Below are 10,005 nucleotides of genomic sequence, written 5' to 3' on the forward strand. Positions count from 1 at the left end.
AGATCTTTAGTAAACAAAATTCTCTGGAAGTTAAGATTGGTTGCATTAAGTTCTTATATATAATGTAAAAATCATATATGCATATTGGCAATTATACATAAATTTAAAGAAATCAAGAATCAAGGTGATGTCATATGGCTCAGTCCATATATGGGAGGTGATGAAGTTTTCTTTTTTCTTTTTCTATTTTTTTTCTTCTTGTCTTAAGCCAGTGGTTCCCAAACTTTTTTTGCCAGGCCCCCCTTTTTTACAAGAAAAATGTTCGCGCCCCCCACCCCCGCACAAACACATCCTCCAAACACACACACCCATATTTTGTTTACAAACTCCATTGCGGTTTATTTCACACCTCAAACATTTAGTAAACAATTAAGCAAATACAAGTAAATGGCAATAAATTACAGGTAGTAATAAAATATACTACTAACTCTTTGTCCACACCTACACGGGTATTTTTGAAAACGCAGCTGTTTCTATGCGTTTGGGCCTTTCGTCAACAGGTTGTTTTTTTCCTGTGTAATAATATTCAACATTGCTATCAATACATTTTTCAAAAAATGCCTCTCTGTGCAAAATGAGTTCAAAAACAAAAACAGCTGTGGGATACTGTTTGTCCGTGATTTGAACCGGGGAAACAAATCGTGGCAGGATCAGCCTGATATTATTTGTATCCCACTTTAACTTTACTGCATAAAGAGCTAACATCTCCAAAATGTCAGGAGTAGTTAGTCATTACAACAAGTGTTTGTGAACTAAAAATCAAGAATGTGGGATACTGTTTGTCCGTGATTTGGAGAGCCCAGCGCTGCTCCCGACGCAGGGAAAACTAATTTTGCAGGGGAGACCTGCCTCGGCACTTGTGCAGGTGAAGCCAAAGGGAAGATATGCTTCACCATATTTTCTAGTCTTTGGCTTGGAAGGAAGTTGGTTTGGAAACATATTTGGCGATGCTTCATCTCCTGCTTTGCGTTTGTGTGGGAGCCCCGCCAAAAATCTGTCCATTATGCTAGCAGTGTCCAAGCGTTCTTCTTTTCTTTTTTTTCTTTTCATACCGCGCCCCCCCTGCAATGGCTCTGCGCCCCCCTTAGGGGGCGGGCCTCACACTTTGGGAACCTCTGTCTTAAGCAGACTAAAATTGAACACCCACTAAAGTTAAATTGGTCAAAGTTTTCGGTTGTTTATATCCACAGTGGAACTTTTTCATGTCTGCAGACATGAATCCCTAATTTAAAGCCAATGAATGATCCTAAATATACTGCTAATATAAGCTATTAAGCCATTCAATATACCTGTTCAGTATTAAAAGAATGCTACACAGTGCATGAATGTGGATACAAACAAAAATCAGCTACAACTAACTTTGATTAATGTTGATACTATAACTTTTAGCTACTAACAAACAGGATAACATGCTTTGAAACTTTTGCAGATGCACATTTTTGACTTTATAACACCCACTTATCACAGATCTGTCCTTAGTGTTGTGTGCTTATGTATCAAGTGATTTTTTGGCAGCATTTTCTCAAAGCTTTTATTTTGAAATTGAAGCATTTAAAAAAAATCAAGCATGTTTAATCACCACTTGTAAGTGCTTCTGCAACTTACATGTGATCTATGATTGATATTAGCAGGAAGTGCAGAGAAACCACCTAAAAAATAAAAAAATAAACAGAAGAGTGCTGATATCAGCACTCTTCTGTTTATTTTTTTCTTTCTTTTTGGCAGGAGTTAAACCGAGTTTAGGAGAAAACAAGAAGCAAACTGTCTGGATAGTGAATGTGCCCTGAAAAGTGTAGCAGTAAAGAGTGCTGTGTAAGCTTGTGCCTCTACAGTGTTTTAAATGCTTAACTCAAAAGTTCTTACCAAATGAGGAATTGAAATTAGAGATGGCACGATACCACTTTTTTATGTCCGATACCGATACCGATATCAGAAATTTGGATATCTGCCGATACCGATATGAATCCGATATAGTGTTTTTTAATCAATAAAACTGTTTTTTTAATATCTTGCTGCATTTTGTATAAGTTCATACTCAAGTTTAAATAAACAACAACACTAAAGCTATTCTGTTATACCTGTATGTAAAAAATACACTGCGCCCCAAATATTTCATAGTTCAGCAACACTGATCAATCTAATAAACTTAAACCTGCTCCATCCTCCCTATTCTGGTATTTTAAAGAGTACTTAGCAGAAATGTTAAGCAACCTAAATAATAGGGTTGCAAACTCCCAGCAAAAGAAAATAGGGAACCACCCCCCACCCTCCACCTCATGATGCTTAATCGATGTAATCAACTTTAATTTAATGCAGGGTGAAAAAAAAATGCACAGAAATAAATTATTTTTCAAGAATAATTAAATAGATTCAACATCTTTCTTCAACAGAATTGCAGACTGCACAGATGGTACCTTCCCAAAGGAAAAAGTACTATAGCTTACTAGGGTATATTAGCCTTAATAGTTACTATATACAATAATGGACTTCTATACATTTTACATCAGATTAAAACTTTGGGTGTAAGATTCAGATAATTATTCATTAAAAGCTAGACATTTTAAATGAGAATAAGAAAGAAAAGTATGTCTTTGTGCCCCCTTTTCCCTGTTAATGCCCTATCGGCCCCCCTGGCTAAACTTTGCTAGATCCGCCCCTGCACAGTTACCAGCCGTCAGCTATGTAGAAAAAGATCCTGGTTTAGAAAGTAATATTAAATAAATTCTAACAACAGCTTAACAAGCTTAAACGTGCTGGTTTCCTCTTTCTGGTGCAAAGTGGGCCAAAAACAAAGAAGAGAGACGGACTGGCGACAGAAAAGCCGATCAGCTGATCATTAATCAGTTTCACGATTGAAGTAGCGCAGGAGAGGGAGAGAGAGGGGCAGTCGCTCCATATATCGGTTGTTAAGCTTAATGCGGGAATGCTTTACAAACATTCAGAGATGAACTTACACACTTGCTTTACTTCTCTCTGGGATAACTTCCTCGGAGGTGAAATGCTGGTTTGGTAGCGAGGCTACAAATACACACAGCCGCTCTATCTAAACTTTCAAATTTTTGAGTGCTGAAAGCAGAAATCTTTCTACTTGTGAACAGTGTGTTCCTAAAAATGAAATATCTTCCTTTTTAATCTGTAAATAGGTGTTCCACAGGGTTCTGTTCTCAGTCCACTTCTATTTAGTTTATAAATAAATGATCTACCACAGTCATGCTTTGAGATGTATGTCAGTGTTATATTATTATCAGACAGGAATGCCTTATCTGTGTCTTCTTAAAGTAAAAGCTGTCAGTTTGCTTTTCTTCCAAGGTTCAGTCGTCAAAAGAAGCCATCAAGATAAATTTAAACATTAACAGGCAATCCGTTGAACAGGTGTCTGATGTTTTAAATTATTTTAAATATTACGTTGAAAATTTAGGACCAAATGAAAAAGACGACCAAGGTTGCAAAAAGCAAACTTACATACATTTAAACATATTATTAGATTGTTTGTCATTTATTGCTTTTCTTTCTTTAAAAAAAAAAATTGAATTAACTTAAATTAAATTAAATGTAACTTCTGGTCACAAACAGCATCCACAACAGCTACAGCCTTTATGAAGAAACACAAAACCATTATTTGATACCTTCTTTGTTCTAAGTCTGTGATGAAAACAAGGGAGGTAATGGTGGGCAAGGGATAGACCATTTTCATCCCATTTTTCCTAAAATTCAATTGTATTGTATTGATTTGTATCTACTACAATCCTACAATACAATATGTAGCTGTTGCAGTGAGCATGCAATTTATTGAAAACAACGCTTAAGCTGAAATAGGCTGTTTTACAGCTGATCAAAAGTTTAGGACCACATGCCTTTAAAAGGCCAAATCTGTGCAAAAATGTGGATTCATCATTATTTTCTGACAGGTAGTCACACTGTCATGATGTTCAGATGGCAAAACCAAAAAAAAACCTGGGTTGTTGCATAAGAAGGGTCTCTTGCAGTGCGCCATTGCTGCTGATGTGGGACGTAGTAAGACAGTCATTTGGAAAAATATGGTTTTTTGCCATTTTTTTAAGTGGTCTTAAACTTTTAATCGGGGCTGTACCTCAATTTGGCAGCAGTTCACTGGAACTGGAAGCTACATATGAGGATTGTAGTAGATACAAATCAATACAATACAATTGAATTTGAGAAATAATGGGATGAAAATGGTATATCCCTTGCCCACGATTACCTTGGTCTTAAACTTTTGATCAGGACTGTATAACACTCATCTCCACATCTTTTATCTGCTTAATTTGTAATGATGAGCAGACAGGCTTCAGTTGGCAATGAAACTGATGGTTAGTAAGTTTTCCAGTTACCTTTGTGAATGGGGGACAATGAATAAAAATGGATAAATAGTCAATATTAACCCATTTAAGACATCATGTTGCTTTCACAGTATCTGATCAGTTAGCTGCAGAAGAAAGTTATTAGTCTTTTTTTTAAACATAGTGATAAAATCATGCTGATGAGTGAATTCTGATAAGTTAACAGAAACTATTACCAAACCTCCTCCCAGAGAACAGATTAAACAGAAACAGATTAAAAGTCACACTAAGCTTTTTTTTTGTGTGGACATTTTCAAGCAAAGGAATTAAACTTTTGAAATAGGGTAATTCCCAAACAAATCTTTACCTTTTTAGATGTTTGGTAAAGACAGGCACATAAACTATATTAAAGACTAATATTTTTAAATTTAATTCAGAAAGCGGTCATTCAGTAGTTTGCTATTTGATTATTATAAAGTGGTTTTATTTAGACCACCACCCAATGTAAGGTTTATGACACAGCTGCCCTAAATGAACAGTATTGGTAATTAAGATAACAATTTTTAATGTTTCTTTAATGGTTATTTCACCAGTATGTACAAACAATTATATCATTAATGCTAAAATATAAACTTTGTTATCCATTAATTTTTTTTTACTGTTATAACTGACTGTTTAAAAAAAATTATTTTGTTCATTTTTTGTTTTTATCTTCTGTGTTAAGCACATTGGGTTGGTGTTTAACGAAATGTGCTATAGAATAAAATTGCCATTGCCATTAGTGTTTTTTGTTGTTGGTAGAGATACTAAACTACAGCAAGCAAAAGAATGACAAAAAGCTGATGTCACCTACTTGAAACTTAACAACAAAATCAAATGGCTCAGTAGTATGTTCACTAATCTCCCGTCCAGTTTGTGAAATGAAAAGAGAATTAAACACCATGAACAACTTGGACTGGTTTCATGTGCCTCATCTTTTACCTACAGTAAAGCGCTGTGCTATTAGTACATCTCAATGACACTGTTTCTCAAGAAAGGCTACAGGAAGGCTACAATCTGATCAATGAACCGCAGTGGAAAGTTAATATATATATATATGTAGCAGCAATTAAAATGATACTGATAAGTAATTGCTGAGAATTTTGACACAACTTTTATCTACTTTTCTTTGAGGCAGTGTGATTAAATTTATCACACTATTTATACTAACAAAATAACTAGCAATTTCTTTGACAATTTGACCTTTTATAACTTTTTAAAGCAAAGATGTCTTTTATCATCTGAAATAATATTTTTTGCTTTGTTTGGTCAGAAAAACACTTGCACATGGCTAATATATAATGTTTTTAAAACAATAATAACATTATCTATGATTTTATTAGAAAGTCATGCTGACACAGAAGGAGTCATGGCTACAAGATATGCCCCAGAAAGTTCACTTAAAATGCACTTTCTGATGTTTGCTCCACTGACTATATTCAGTTCAGTTTCAGGTTTATTTATATACTGCCAAACTGCGACAACCCTCACTTCAAGGTACTTTATGCTGTAAGATAAGGACCTGACAGTATTCTGGAGTAATCCAAGCACTTTGTGCCAGTGGAAAGGGAAAAACTCCCTTTTAACAAGAAACATATATGAAAAATATGCCATGACCAATTTGGAGTGAGGGGAAAGAGAAGAGATAAATGAAAAGACAAAAGGCACACAATTTTAATGACATGCTGTGGTGGTATATAAACACCTGGGGCATGAACAGAGGTCACTGGTATAGAAGTGCTCAGTACATCACATGAAGTCCTGCAACAGTCTGACCCTACTGCAGTATAACCAAGGGAGGATTCAGGGTCACCTGATCCAACGCTAACTATTTGAAAGAAAGGAAAGTTTTAAGCGCAATATTAAAAGTAGAGATGGTGTCTGTCTCTCGATTCCAAATGGGAAGCTGGTTCCAGGGAGCCAATGAAGATTGGCTAATAAAGGAGAAAGGCTCGCTCTTTCTAGTCCCTGTCAGTACTCTTGCTGAGCATTTTAAATCAACTGAAGGCTTTTCAGGGAGTTTGTAGGACATCCTGATAATAACAAATTACAGTAGTCCAGCCTAGAAGTAGTAAAAAATAATGGACTAGTTTTCCCTCTGTGACAGGATGTTTCAAATTGTAGAGTTGTTGACCAAAGGAAAGAAAGCAGTCCTACATATTTGTTAATTATGGACATTGAAGCACATATTTTGTCAAAAATTTCCCAGTTGCTCACAGTGTTGCTGGAGGCCAAGTAAGTATCTTACAAGTCACCATGTTTTTAAGGGTTTTAGGGCTGAGTACAAGAACCTCAGTTTTATCTGAATTTAGAAGCAGAAGATCAGAGGTCATCCAGGCCTTTATGTCTTTAGACATTTCTGCAGTTTCACTAATTGGTGAGTGTTACCTAGCTTCATGGATAGATAAAGTAATAATAATACTTAAGGGAAACATGTATAATGCAAAAAGTAGTGGTTCTAGCACAGAACCCCGTGGAACTCCTTGACTAACATTCATGTGTGAAGAAGACACATGGTTCATATGGTTCAAGATACTGGCGTGCATATCTTTTAATATCAATGTATTAATCTGTAGTAAAAGATCGTAGTCAGTGGTATCAAACACTGCAATGAGGTCTTATAGGACAAGAACAGAGATGAGTCCATCATCAGAGGCGATTAGATCAATCGCAACCTTCAGCAGTGGTCAGTAAAGCACTCCAGATCCTGACCTCATCTACTACAACTACTCTTCCAAAATAAGAGGAAAGTTTGAGATTGCTCTATAATTAGCTAAGACAGCTGAATCAACTAAAGGCATTTTAGTATTTTTATTGAGCTCCAGTATTTATATCTTCAGTGACGTTGATTCTGATGGTGGTGATGGCCGTACTCTTCAAACAGTTCGGTCTGTTTTGGTGTTATTATAAAGTCTTAGTCTTTCAAAAATAATCTAAGAACAGAGAGTTTGGTACAGAAAGGGATTTCCATTTTAAACATCTCAAATATTTTGTAACATCTTTCAAAAACCTGCATGTTTGCAAGATTGAAAGATTAAAATGAGCTAAAATACAAGGATACAAACTCATGACATGACCATCAGGACCAACAACCACACACGTCTGAAAAACTGTGTGGCTTCCTCCTGGCTCTAATTCATTTTTTTCCCACAAATGAAAGAAAGGTGATTTAAGACTGGAAGGGTCACTGTGCTCAGGATGAACTTCAGTTTGTTACCTTGACCAGGTCTAAGCACCAAAATACAATGAGCTGCTGTGACTGGCTGATTAGATATTCGCATTGATAAGCAGTTGAATAGCCATGCCTAACGAAGTGGCTGGTGGGTTGATATACACTGAGCTGTAAAATATAAAAGTTAAATAATCGGCCCCCTCTAAAAAAAAAAGAAAAAAGAAGCAAATACGATACAAAGAAAAACAAATATATATTAAAATAGCCAATGAGTTAATACAGTGGTTCCCAAACTTTTTTTGCCAGGCCCCCCTTTTTTACAAGAAAAATGTTCGCGCCCCCCCACCCCGCACAAACACATCCTCCAAACACACACACCCATATTTTGTTTACAAACTCCATTGCGGTTTATTTCACACCTCAAACATTTAGTAAACAATTAAGCAAATACAAGTAAATGGCAATAAATTACAGGTAGTAATAAAATATACTACTAACTCTTTGTCCACACCTACACGGGTATTTTTGAAAACGCAGCTGTTTCTATGCGTTTGGGCCTTTCGTCAACAGGTTGTTTTTTTCCTGTGTAATAATATTCAACATTGCTATCAATACATTTTTCAAAAAATGCCTCTCTGTGCAAAATGAGTTCAAAAACAAAAACAGCTGTGGGATACTGTTTGTCCGTGATTTGAACCGGGGAAACAAATCGTGGCAGGATCAGCCTGATATTATTTGTATCCCACTTTAACTTTACTGCATAAAGAGCTAACATCTCCAAAATGTCAGGAGTAGTTAGTCATTACAACAAGTGTTTGTGAACTAAAAATCAAGAATGTGGGATACTGTTTGTCCGTGATTTGGAGAGCCCAGCGCTGCTCCCGACGCAGGGAAAACTAATTTTGCAGGGGAGACCTGCCTCGGCACTTGTGCAGGTGAAGCCAAAGGGAAGATATGCTTCACCATATTTTCTAGTCTTTGGCTTGGAAGGAAGTTGGTTTGGAAACATATTTGGCGATGCTTCATCTCCTGCTTTGCGTTTGTGTGGGAGCCCCGCCAAAAATCTGTCCATTATGCTAGCAGTGTCCAAGCGTTCTTCTTTTCTTTTTTTTCTTTTCATACCGCGCCCCCCCTGCAATGGCTCTGCGCCCCCCTTAGGGGGCGGGCCTCACACTTTGGGAACCTCTGAGTTAATGCAATAGTTAAGTTAACCCCTTACATAAAAGTTGCACTTCAATCACAATCTTGATTGTTTTTTAAAATCCACTGCGGTGGCGTAGAGAGGCCAGACTACAAACATTTTCAAATATTCACAAATATTCAAATATTTACAGATATGACTGTGAAAAGCTGATGAACACAACTGCTTTCTGTGTGTGTTATTGTACTGGTTGGCAATAAATAGTTCTATCTACAGCGATGCTTTAAGAATTGCAGTGTTTTTCTTAAAAAAAGGTGAAAATAGCTATCTGGAACCCTCTGTCTCATCAGTAATTTTGGCCACTGATTACATTGTTTTAACACATTTTTTAAGTGGGATGGAGAGAACTTGTTTTCTTTTTACCCAGAAAAAATCATCGCTACAAGATGAGGGGTGGCATCAAACTGTTGGTAAAAATAAGACCTTTCATATTGTGTAACTTTTGATCAGCCACCCATCCCAGGTGACCCTTGAAAGTTTACTGGCAGATGTTGTCCTTTTACAAGAGACCCACAGACCTCTTAGAGGTTCGAATGAACTTAAAACACCTGAGTTTCCTAATGTGTTCTCAGCTTGTTATAATTCTAGACAAAGGGGAGTAGCAATTTTAATCCATAAAAAAATTAATTTCACAGTTCTCGATACAGTTATAGATCCAGAGGGCAGATTCTTAATCATTAAACTATCTATACTTGATAAAAAGCTATCTATTGTAAGCAGTGTTGGTCAAGTTACTTGAAAAAAGTAATCAGTTACTAACTACTGATTACTTCCCCCAAAAAGTAATCCCGTTACTTTACTGATTACTTATTTTCAAAAGTAATTAATTACTTAGTTACTTAGTTACTTAGTTACTTTTTAAAAACACGATTTACAACCTGAATAGGTGATAAAGCGATAGATCTTTCAGCCCAATTCTACTTTTTCTGCATAATCCATCATACAAAATGTAATCAAATGGAAAAGTCTCTTTTTTAAACTTGTTTTATTAGTTTTAATCTTTTAACTTTATGCATCAAGCAAAAATTAAATTATATGCAACATTCTCTGACTGGAAGAAATTTGTTTAACATTTAAACCTATTTTCTGCACATTCCAGCATATAAAATAAAATATTTTTTTGTGTTTACACTCACTCTTTCAAATAGATGCAAGTAAAACACAGCAGAAAATAAATAAAATCAAAGACTAGTGCTCCTGTTGCTCTATTTTCACCTGTAAAGCAGGACTGGGGTAGGCGGAGGTTTACCCTGGTGCAGGTGCTGCAGCGGTCAGTGGAAGAATCCGCGAGTTTC

The sequence above is a fragment of the Oreochromis niloticus genome, linkage group LG23, assembly GCF_001858045.2.
Source record: "Oreochromis niloticus isolate F11D_XX linkage group LG23, O_niloticus_UMD_NMBU, whole genome shotgun sequence".
NCBI classification, from domain to species: Eukaryota; Metazoa; Chordata; class Actinopteri; order Cichliformes; family Cichlidae; genus Oreochromis; species Oreochromis niloticus.